This window comes from Salvelinus alpinus, chromosome 3 (genome assembly GCF_045679555.1).
Source record: "Salvelinus alpinus chromosome 3, SLU_Salpinus.1, whole genome shotgun sequence".
In the NCBI taxonomy this organism is placed as follows: Eukaryota; Metazoa; Chordata; class Actinopteri; order Salmoniformes; family Salmonidae; genus Salvelinus; species Salvelinus alpinus.
Window position 1 is genome coordinate 20,904,778 of NC_092088.1, and position 12,811 is coordinate 20,917,588.

Sequence of the window (12,811 nt, forward strand, 5' to 3'; positions counted from 1 at the left end):
AGCTTCAAACAGCTGAAACAACAATATTTGTGGTTATGTAAAATATATTTCACAGAGGTTCAGATGGTACAATGATTCTCTACACTATACTATCTTATTTTGTCACAAACTGAAATTAGGTGAACTATTATAGTTTTAGCAACCAGGAAATGGTGGAGCAGGTTTCTGCATAGTGCAACTTTAAGCTTAGGGTGACGTAGAAGCTCAACTGAAACGGTGCCTGAGGAAAACCATTAGTCACACAGAAATGACAACCTGCACTCAGTAAATAGCCCCTTCTTCACCTCAGCCAATGGCGAGTCACAATGACAACCCTAAACCATTTAAGTCTCATCTGACCTCATCTGTCTTTTGACCCCTATCTACTGGTTAAACCATAGACGAGTGGTCACCAACCTTTTCTGAGTCAAGAACACTTTTGCAGTCAAAAAGCAAGCCGAGATCTAAAATAAAAACAGTTCTGTAGGAATGGAGTGTGTACAGTAGGTTTAATACATTATCACAGCATATTGGCTATATGCCTGGCCTGCCAATATTGTTCTCCTCAGACCGTATTATATTTAAAAACTCAAACTTTGATTACAAAATAGATGAGTTTGTGTAGCACCTGCGAGTTCCCAGTTGTCATGAACACACTGAAGTCGGAGATTTCCGAGTTCCCAGTTGTCTTGAACAAGGTATTAGTCTCAGCAGAGGGTGGGAGAGATTAGCAGAGGGTCCGCCTCTCACGACCCCTGCTCTCTCCTTCTTTTCCTCCGGTGAGACTGACCAGGAGAGGCGACACCGTCTTGTCTTCGACCTGATGGCGAAACTCGAGTCGGTACCACATCTGCCTCAGGCACAAATTCCTGTTGTTCCTATGACCAGAGAAAGTGAAATACTCCTCAATATTAAAATAGACACAACGAGCTGCTAATAATAGTACAAATGAAGGGCTATCGATACACTTGGCTACTCATTCATGCAGTTGCAGCGCGAACGGAAGTAGAGAGAAGCACGTTTTATGTTTTGTAATAGTGTTGAATAATTTTTTGGGGCAGTGCTGAATAAAAACTTAAACATGAACTCACTCATAAAAACAGCAGCTCTTTGCTGTAGCTATTCTTTGATAGTCTATCTATAGTAATTGTTTTAAAAGAAATCGCTATCTATAGTAATTGTTTTTATGAAATAGCTGTGGCCAGGGTCATGGGAGCTGTAGGTAGGCACAGTTTTTTTAGCTATCCGATTGGCCAGCGCAGTTGGCACGCTGAATTTATTTAGCTACAGATCTCCCGGTCCGCCTGGTAGGCGGAGTTTGTCTTTTCAGAGAAATGAAATGGCTAAAAAATGGGAACTTTTGAATCAAGTGCAGCTACTGCGCTCGACCGGTTGGTGACCACTGCCATAGACCGTAAAATGAATGGACAAAGACATCAATGACATCACCCCATTGTTTCCTATGTGAAGTCTCAGTGGGCATTTGAAGATCAGGAAGTGTCGTTTTAGTGCGTTGCCATCTTGCTTCATGGAGTTGTTGGAAACATTGCACAGTTTAAGCTATTCTAGGAAGTGACTTTGCGGGCTAGCTCAGTGCTGTCCCCTCTGAGTATCTCAAATTGAAGGCCGATACTGCAGGCTGCAATTTATCCTTAACTTCTGTGTGCAATTTTAAAATAATAGGTTAAAGGAAATACATCTGGTGAAATAGAAACAAGTATTGGTACCATGATTGTGTACAAAAAATGTTTTGTATCCACGAATATTCACCACCATACTCTCTTTGACTATAATGGGGGATACTGCTTTCTGAAAACATTGCCTTCGTGTACTCTGGTGCACTTCACACATTGTCCTTGCTAGAGTGGAATAACTACAGAAGTGTGAATAATCTAGAGTTGAGATTAAAATTTCAGATTTTTTTTCAGATTTCACAGAAAATAAATTAACAGAAATATAGTTGCTAGACAGGATAAAAACCTGTTAATATTGACTAGAAATCAATGGGAGTGTGTCAAGTGAAGAGAATGAAGAGAGTATGGTGAAGAGAGTATGGTGAAGAGAGTATAAAGGGATTATAAACTGGGTGGTTCGAGCCCTAAATGCTGATTGACTGACATCCATGGCATATCAGACCATATACCACGGGTATGACAAAACATGTATTTGTACTGCTCTAATTACATTAGTAACCTGTTTATAATAGCAATAAGGCACCTCGGGGGGTTGTGATATATGGCCAATATACCACGGCTAAGGGATGTATCCAGGCACTCCGCACCGTGGTGCATAAGAACAACCCTTAGCCGTGGTATATTGGCCATATACCACAAACCCCCAGAGGTACCTTATTGCTTAAAGATAGTCACTTGTTGGTAACTGCACAAAACAACCTCTAATGCATCGGGCCAGGTCATGTTTCAACTCTACCTCTGGGAGAAAGATGACATTTTGGTCAACCATGTTAATAAAATAAAAATGGTAAACGTTGGCATTGTCACACACTGTTATAACACTCATTTATCAAAAGCGCACATTTAAAGCCTTTGGGAGAAGGTCAGTCCAATTCAATTCAACCCGGCGGATCAACAAATTGGATGCACAATGGTATGTGAGCATATCTCAGGACAGACAATGCTGGCTATTGTTTAGCCAGTCAAACAATCTCAATTGTTATACGCTCACATCTATGGAACCAACTCTACATTACCTTCCTCTTAATCATTCAAATGGACTTTGATATAAAAGGTTTTGAGAGAAGTTTATCCAGGTAAAGACCATGTGCCTCAAATGCTGTCATTCGCAGAGCGAGAACATACAGATCAGCTGATGGCATTTTGTGCTGGACTGCCTGCGCCTTTCTGAACGGAGACCGCGAGGGCAACCTGTGAGCGCATGGCATAAATTGGTGACATAATCTAATTAGTCATAAACATGAGCAGGGACAATCACGCGAGAGCACTCCGGGGACATGTGTGGGATGACTAACTCTGCTGCACCGTATTCAGGTCAAGTCGACACGAAAACCATTCACTGTCAAAGCGAAGAACATTGTAACCAAAAAAAAACTATTTTTCAAAGACAGTACATTGTCCAGTCTTAGTTGATGTTGTATAAGTAAGTAATGGAATCCGGACAAATTCCAGTCTGGCACCATTGCCCACTCTCACTCTCAGCCTAGACTGTTCAGGAAAGGGCTCGATGTGTTTGACTACCCAGCATGTCACGGTCTCTCTGTAGGCTCCTCTTCTCTGCTCTCTCTGACATCATAATAGAGTGGATTCAGATCAGGACATCGGCTGCACTGCATAGCCTGCTTATATAACTGAACTCTATCTCACTTTTTCTAAGCTTCCAGCACCACTGCCCCATACAGAGAGAGACAGAGAGAGACCGAGGGGCAAATGAGGAGGAAAAGCTGAAATGTCTTGAGTCAATAAGTATTCAATCCCTTTGTTATGGCAAGCCTAAATACAAATTTGCTTAACACGTCATATAATGCGTTACATGGACTCACTCTGTGTGCAATAATAGTGTTTAACATTATTTTTTTATGAATACCTAATCTCTGTACCCCACACATACAATTATCTGTAAGGTTCCTTAGTCAAGCAGTGAATTTCAAACACAGATTCAACCACAAAGACCAGGGAGGTTTTCCAATGACTCGCAAAGAAGGGCACCTATTGGGAGATGGGTAAAAAATACATTGAATATCCCTTTGAGCATGGTGAAGTTAGTAATTACACTTTGGATGGTGTGGCTCAGTTGGTAGAGCAAGGAGCTTGCAACGCCAGGGTTGTGGGTTCGATTCCCATGGAGGACCAGTACAAAAACTGTATGCACTCACTACTGTAAGTCACTCTGGATAAAAGCATCTGCTAAATGACTAAAATATCAATGTAAGTGTATCAATACATCCAGTCACTACAAAGATACCGTTGACGGAGAGGAAGGAAACCGCTTAGGGATTTCACCATCAGGCCAATGGTGACTTTAAAACAGTTACAGAGTTGAATGGCTGTGATAGGAGAAAACTGAGGATGGATCAACAACATTGTAGTTACTCCACAATACTAACCTAAATGACAGAGTGAAAAGAAGAAAGTCTGTACGGAATAAAAATATTCCAAAACCTGCATCCTGTTTGCAATTAGGCACTAAAGTAAAACTGATAAAAATGTGCAAAGAAATTAACTCTATGTCCCGAATACGAAGCGTTATGTTTGGGGATAATCCAACACATCACTGAGTACCACTCTTCATATTTTCAAGAATGGTGGTGGCTGCATCATGTTATGGCTATGCTTGTCATCGGCAAGGACTAAGGAGATTTTTAGGATAAAAAGAAACAGAATAGAGCTAAGCACAGGCAAAATCCTAGAGGAAAACCTGGTTTAGTATGCTTTCCAACAGACACTGGGAAACACATCCACTTTCAGCAGGATAATAACTTAAAACACATGGCCAAATATACAGTTGAGTTGCTTACAAAGATGACATTGAATGTTGCTGAGTGGCCCAGTTACAGTTATGACTTAAATCAGCTAGAACATCTATGGCAAGACTTGAAAATGGCCTTCTAGCAATGATCAAAAACCAACTTGGCAGAGCTATAAAAAAATATATATGCTAATATTGTAAAAGCCAGGTGTGGAAAGCTCTTAGAGACTTACCCAGAAAGACTCGCAGCTATAATCACTGCTAAAAGTGATTCTAACATGTATTGAATACAGTACTAGTCAAAAGTTTGGACACACCTACTCATTCAGGGGGTTTTCTTTATTTTACACATTGTAGAATAATAGTGAAGACATCAACACTATGAAATAACACATACGGAATCATGTAGTAACCAAAAAAGTGTGAAAGAAATGCAAATATATTTTATATTTCAGATTCTTCAAAGTAGCCACCCATTGACTTGATGAAAGCTTTGCACACTCTTGGCATTCTCTCAACCAGCTTCATGAAGTAGTCGGGTTCGTGCCGTGGGGGAGATCTTCATAAGCTATACTCAACCTTGTCTCAGGGTAGTAAGTTGGTGGTTTGGGGATACCCCTCTAGTGGTGTGGGGCTGTGCTCTGGCAAAGTGGGTGGGGTTATATCCTGCCTGGTTGGCCCTGTCCAGGGGTATTGTCGGACGGGGCCACAGTGTCTCCCAACCCCTCCTGTCTCAGCCTCCTTGCTGCAATAGTGTATGTGTCGGGGGCTAGGGTCAGTCTGTTATATCTGGTGTAATTCTCCTGTTTTATTCAGTGTCCTGTGTGAATGTATGTATGCTCCCTCTAATTCTCTCTCTCTCTCCCTCCCGGAGGACCTGAGCCCTAGGACCATGCCTCAGGACTACCTGGCCTGATGACCCCTTGCTGTCCCCAGTCCACCTGGTCGTGCTGCTGCTCCAGCTTCAACTGTTCTGCCTGTGGCTATGGAACCCTGACCTGTTCACCGGACGTGCTACCTTGTCCAGGACCTGCTGTTTTCGACTCTCTCTCTCTACAGCACCTGCTGTCTCGAACTCTGAATGCTCGGCTATGAAAAGCCACCTGACATTTACTCCTGAGGTGCTGACCTGTTGCACCCTCTACAACCACTGTGATTATTATTATTTGACCCTGCTGGTCATCTATGAACGTTTGAACATCTTGGCCATATACTGTTATAATCTCCATCTGGCACAGCCAGAAGAGGACTGGGCACCCCTCAGAGCCTGGTTCCTCTCTAGGTTTCTTCCTAGGTTCCTGCCTTTCTAGGGAGTTTTTCCTAGCCACCGTGCTTCTTCATCTGCATTGCTTGCTGTTCGGGGTTTTAGGCTGGGTTTCTGTATAAGCACTTTGTGACATCGGCTGATGTAAAAAGGGCTTTATAAATACATTTGACTGATTGATTGACTGATAGTTACCTGGAATGCGTTTCAATTAACAGGTGTGCCTTGTTAAAAGTTCATTTGTGGAATTTCTTTCCTTCTTAATGCGTTTGAGCCAATCAGTTGTGTTGTGACAAGGTAGGGTTGGTATACAGAAGATAGCCCTATTTGGTAAAAGACCAAGTCCATATTATGGCAAGAACAGATCAAATAAGCAAAGATAAACGAAAGTCCATCATTACTTTAAGACATGAAGGTCAGTCAATCTTACTGATATCCCCCCCGTACTAAACATAAACAGTATGCACTAATACACACATAATAAACCATGTAAACCTGTACACATAGTGCATCTTTAACTCTTATTTTACCAGGTAAATTGAGTGAGAACAGATTCTCATTTACAGCAACGACCTGGGGAATAGTTACAGGAGAGAGGAGGGGGGATGAATGAGCCAATTAGAAGCTGGGGATGATTAGGTGACCGTGATGGTATGACGGCCAGGTTGTGAATTTAGCCAGGACACTAGGGTTAACACCCTTACTTTTACGATAAGTGGCATGGGATCTTCAGTGACCACAGAGAGTCAGGACACCCCTTTAACATCCCATCTGAAAGTGATGGAACCCAAAATGTAGGAGGCTGAGTTACTGTACACAAATGAAAACATTGAATTACAGAAACTTTCCAAAGCCCACACTGGGTTTATTTGCTTTTAGAAACATGTTTATGGTGTAATGTCTGATTTGGCCAAGGGCCAAGGCTAATCAACAGAGGCAAAGAAGACAGAGTTTTAAACAACTAGGTAATGATTCATGTGTAGGTGGAAATCTGAAATCTGGATCATAAAGCTGGGAAATATCTCCCTCACAAATGAAAACAGCTATCAGTATCCCTGATATTTGCCCTACCACTTGTATGACGTTGTTCTGAACCCACTGCCCCCAAGTCGTTATGACATCGTCAAGTCCCCCCCCCCGTCCATTGGTCTGTCCTGTACGGAGATTGTGCGCGCCCGGTCGAGTGTGTGTAGCAAGCTAATTAGTTTAAATATCAACAGTACTGCCACAGCAGCATAACACTTGATAACACTTGATTTACATCACCATCAATATTCGGCCTGGTTGGCTGATAGCCTACGCATAACAGCACTTCATCAATTATTTCCTTAGCTGCGGGAAAGTTGCTGGAGGTGCTGCAGCACCCCTGATAAATGTAAATACATGTGCCAAAGTTATAGAATTACTGCTGTCTGTTCAGAAAGAAATGAAATATTCAGAATAGCCTACAAATCAATTCTAAAAGCATTAACAAGAGCAAGGTATTGTGTTTCATTTGAAAACAGCATCACATTTTGTCAAAGCAGAATATTTCAGGTCATCCTGAGTAGTCCTATAATTTTAACCACAGAGGATCAATAGCTTTTTATTTTTTATTGCCTAGATGTGGCTGGAAAGAAAAATGGCTCCTGCTGAAGAGAGAAGACTCTAATCTGTCTGCTTTAAGCTACCTTAATATTTAATCAACTTCCAAATAGGCCTATTGAGCAAACATTGTTTTAAGTAAAACAAGAGAGAAGTAGGCTTTGGCACGAGCGCATAGTGAGCTGTGCATTATTGGGTGAGTCAGTGAAACTGAAAAGCTTTTTTAGGACTATAATTTTCTTGTCATATTGTACAATATGTGTGTCTCCACACACCTAGGCCTAGTCTATTGATGGATTCAAGACAAGGTTGTTTTTATTGATCTCAGATTCTCAGTTGGTCAGTGTCAAAGTAGCCTGTCATTTCGATCATTTGTGCGGTATTACAAAAGTATCCAGTCATACACAATGATGTATAATTGCATGAAATGCATTTATTAAAGGCCACATTTGTCCTGGGCCCTAGGCTACTAAAAATGGTCCCCATGTGTGCAAAAAAAAAGCCATCAGTGATTGGATCATTTCTAACCAATCAGAGTATCAAAGCCAATGACACATTTTCAAAACGCCGCTTTACCCATGTGTGTTCTGGGTCTGGCCCAACCCATCCGTTTCTGGAACCAATCAGATGGTCTATAATGGATTTGCTCGAGGGGGGGCGTTCCTGCAGATCCAGGAATGACCACATGCAGGAACGCCTCGAATTGCGGGCTGCAGTTGTACACTATTGACTGATTGCGGAGAAGAAACTTTAATGTCCATGGGCGTGGTGTTGCATTTGGAGTTTGGATAGCCAGGCAACATTTAAATATACATAACTGCATGACAGCGCTAAGAAAATAGACACATTTATTGTAATAGAATAGTAAGTAACATTGTACCAAGCTATTGACATTACACAGTAACTTGGGAATTTCCCAAACAAGTGTTCCATGATATTTTCCAGGCCCATATTGTTAGTATTATCATGCCCTATGACAGTCAGAAATCAATATTCATGGAGCTATAGGCCCAGAATTATCAGTTTCATTCTGCGGTATCATTGCAAATGTGATGTGTAATTTGTACTGTAACCCTTAGAAGTTGGCAGTTATCCAAAGTATTTGCTGCAACTGTGCTACAAACATACCTGCACCAGATTTGAACAATATGACACTTACTTGCTAAAATAATATTTTTACCTCCTACACACAAGGCCACACAACATAACCTGCACAATAATAGACAGATGCGTGTATATACGTGTGTGTGTGTGTGTGTGTGTGTGTGTGTGTGTGTGTGTGTGTGTGTGTGTGTGTGTGTGTGTGTGTGTGTGTGTGTGTGTGTGTAGTATCATAAATTAATAAATACAAGTTAGGCCCCTCAGTTGATTACGTGAACACATTGTACACTGACTATCTGCATCGACAACTACATCAGACAATAAATTAAATAAACACTACAACAACAGTACAACAACAATTGCGGCGAATTATATTTTAGCAAGCAAACTGTAGGAGGCCAAGGTGAAGCTATACTGTAGCCTACATAACGCTGCTGATCTGTCAAACCATGCAGCTACTGGGGCTAGCTTGGACAGACAAATACGCACAAATCCGACATGCAAGGTGGGTAGAACACGTTTGAAAGTAAATATGTGCCAATGAGACTCACCGTCAGGTTCTTCTACTGTTTTGGACAGGAATACGGTTGTTTTGAGACTGAAACGAGGATGAAAAAGTCAAAGCCTCCCCGTATAAAGCGCAAGTGGAGTGGTAGGGTATGCAACTGCACAGTACCGGGCTTTTCTATTTAAAAAAAAATCCTCTGCAAAGCGCCGCTTGCCGTCAAAACGTCTCGTGCGGTTCCTAATTTGCACTTAAACAAAGTCACAAGGTGCTCGTTATTTGGGATTCCCCATGAGGTGTGTGTAAAAATGTGCTCCAGTAACGTTTCGGTACGCTGCCACGACAGGGAAATGGAATCAAGAGATATACTATTGCTCCTCCCTCCGCATATGTACAGTATGGGGCGCACACTGCTCTGGGCCAATGCAAAGCTCTGGGCCCGCATAAAACAATTTAATAAAACTGGCTATCTACCGCTCTCTACAGGACTACCACTCTCTACAGGACTAACACTGTAAAGTACAAACACATCTACCTCTGATTTTTTTTAAACGACTTTAAAAGTAGCAATATTCGCTTTGAATGTGAGACCATGAGAATTAATGTAGCCTAGTGTGGAGATGTTGAGCATCCCCTGGCATTCACACTGATACGAGTCTGGCGTGGTGCGTTATTCTCGTCCTCATATAGGCTAGGTTCGCCGAGGACACGGTCCAGCTCCTCCCTTCACAAAGAAGAATGAAAGACCTCTAGTACCTGACTTGCCTTACCCGGTGGGAGATGAGGTTAGGTGAGGACCATAAGCTTTTCTCAATAAGACAAAACCATTTTCAATCAAACTATTAAATACGCTCAAATAAATTAGCCTATGAGATGAAAATATGAGGCTATTAATAAAATAAAAAATTCTTATCACATGCCGTGCTTATTGTCTGCTTATAATGATACACCTTGAAGGTTTTCTATAGTCTACAGGAGTTTTGTGTCGACCCTGAAAATCTGACTGAAAATATTTTGGACCGAACGCTGAGGGAGGACTTGGAGACAGGGCTCAACACTTGGGCAATGTTAAATACTCTACAGATAGCAGATGGGAAATTGTTATTAATAATGCGAGAAAGCCTGTCTGAAAAGCAGAAATGTGGGTCTTATCCAAGAGCAATATGGGAGTGGATTGCATTTTCTGTCATATTGTATCAGTAGGAAGAGCTCCATGTGTTACTGCCTAGAGACAACAAACTGGCTAGCTTATATAAGGATTTGATTTAATAACTTCCAAAATATGTATTTTACCATGACCCCAATGATGATAATTCCAAAACTGTCCATTGCTTTATATTAAGGTGACATACTAAAACATGACAACTTTTGCTTCCATTCGGTCTAAATAATCCCCCTCTTTTTCCCATTAAACACAGCACTAAGATTTCTATCATGACTGACAGATATTTCCATCAATAGCATATGGATCCTTTCCTAGGTGGTAAGAGCTCATATATAAGAATTATGCTATTTCTGCTATTAGAGAGAGCTCACACATTAAATGGCACAGGGTTTGAGAAATCATGAGGCATGATGATATATGCTTCCAAGGCATCAACGATGATTCAGAAAAATTCGGTCTATTTCATCCATTTCCATCTCATCTGAGAGCTGCATGGACATGGCTGAGCAGAATGTATGCTTACTGGCTCGGTTCAGTCAAACACCAGTCACATCATCTAATCTTCCAGACAAATATGTTTAGAGACAAACACACTATAAAGTGTCTTTGGATATGTTTTCAGAACAGTTAATGCTAGCACGTGTGACATGTACTTTGGATGGAATCAACTATCGATTGAAATCACCTGTGTGAGGGAATAAAGATTGATTCTTCTTTGCTAAACCCTTGGTCAACATGGCGTGTGCCTGACTGATGTACAGCAGATGGGATCTGTGAGGTTTGATATGGGGAGTTGCTGTCTTTGATGGCAGCACCCTACACATTTCCGTTTGATCACACTGAGCAACAGTGTTTTTCCCCGGAATAAAGCAGCTAGTCCACCACAGGCTCATCCACTGACAGTCTGATCGAATTTGTGTGTGTGCGTGTCCGTGTCCGTGTGCGTGTGTGTAGGTGATTGAAGGGGCAGAGTGGAGGACTAGAGTGCCGAAAGGGCAGATAGTAATTATTTTAGCTTCCATCGTGTGTTCAAAAGACATGTAAACAAAGCAGCAGTCAATGACTAGAGCACCCAACTGTTGTTCAATCCCCCTTGATATTCAATTGGAGATCTTTTCATTCTGAGTTATCTATATTTTGACACCAGCCACTGCGCAATGTCATCCATAACCTTTATGTGTTACTATATTAAGTATGTCCGTAGCTTATGCCTGCCCATAGCATAATCTCACTGCCACCCACCATGGGGCACTCTGTTCACAACGTTGACACCCATACAACACCATACACGTGGTCTGCGGTTGTGAGGCCGGTTGGACATATTGTCAAATTCTCTAAAACGTAGTTGGAGGTGGCTTATGGTAGAGAGATTAACATTCAATTTTCTTGCAACAGCTGTGTGTGTTTTCATCAAGGCAAAGGGTGGCTACTTTGAAGAATCTCAAATATAAAATATGTAACGCTTTTTTAGTTACTACATGATTTAATGTGTTATTTCATAGTTTGGATGTCTTCACTATTATTCTACAGTGTAGAAAATAGTTTTAAAAAATAAAAAAAATTGAATGAGTAGGTGTGTCCAAACTTTTGACTGGTACCGTATATACAATTTTATCCACAGTATACGTATAAGTAGCCTGCGTCAGTCTTCGGAGGTGGAACCTCAACAAGCAATTCCGCTCTAGAACAGGAATTATATAGAAATAGGGGCAGGCATTGCCCTCAAATGGGGTCCTTTTAATACTTTTTGTACTGAATTACAACAAAAAATGTACTCTGAATATCTCATTGTGTAAGGATAAATGTTTGATGTGATGACTGCAATAGTAGGAATACAACCAGGGAACGGAAGAAGAATCACACGTTGACAAAGCAAGCTACCATACTGCATGTGAATACAGGGCCTTTGATGGCGAACGTTTTCCAGCCTTTAGCATTTTTAAACTAAAAGGCATTGTTTCCAACGTATCGCACAGATTGCTGTGTGCAACAACAGTGGAACAGGACGTTTGTTCCAGTTTGATCCCACAATCAGCTTTTTCATGTTGAAAGACAGTATTGAACGAAACCATCAGCATTCCATCAGCATTCCAATTGCACCTCTTCTTTGTCACAAAGCTACTGGAGATGGTCTACAGTTGTCTAAGTTTGGCTAACTGCCATTAACTCTCGAAACTGGGGTTGATCCTTCCACACTCATCTGCAGAAAACTGATTTCCATGTTTGCACTACAAACAAGAAAAGAAAGTGCCAAAGAAATAGAAACATCACTAGAAAACCAATCTTGGTACCCAGAACCAATTTTAAAAGTGCACGCTGGAATACTACTGGAATATTACCATTTGAAGCCCTCCTCCCAAATCATCCACTGATGACGGTTTAGGAGGGATACAGTAGGTACAGACTATAATTGGATCATGTGAGACATGCAAAGAAAGGAATGTCCACTTCCCGCCATCAAACCACACGCTACACAAGCATTTCGCTACACCCGCGATAACATCTGCTAAATATGTGTATGCAACCAATAAAATTTGATTTGTGTTAACCGTGACAAGCGCTATGTAAATGCTTTACCTTAATGACCAGTCTACAGCTTGTAAACTCTAATCCAATAAATGAATGGGATAGTAAAACCCCTCTTAAAAGGAATCCAAAACACACACATGCGCACGAACGTACAGTGCACACACTCACAGTCAGCTTTAAATCCCTATAATCCAATTACAAATGTCCACTTTTAGATTATTTTTAATGATGTCACACGCAC

General features: G+C 41.3%; 1 protein-coding gene across 5 annotated transcripts in view; it reads right to left on the reverse strand.

Moving 5' to 3' along the window:
• The window catches only part of LOC139570229 (thyroid hormone receptor alpha-B), a 188,275-nt gene extending 178,873 nt beyond the window's left edge, over nt 1–9,402 (reverse strand). The window contains exons 1-2 of one of the 5 annotated variants that reach the window (XR_011674035.1): nt 8,923–9,398; nt 608–857 (exon numbers count right to left, since the gene is read on the reverse strand). The gene's annotated coding sequence lies outside the window, so the exon portion shown is untranslated. Of the gene's footprint in view, nt 1–607; nt 858–8,922 lie in introns of all 5 variants that reach the window. The other 4 variants (XM_071391930.1, XM_071391925.1, XM_071391928.1 and 1 more) reach the window with 4 other exon arrangements.
• Nucleotides 9,403–12,811: the final 3,409 nt, after the last annotated feature.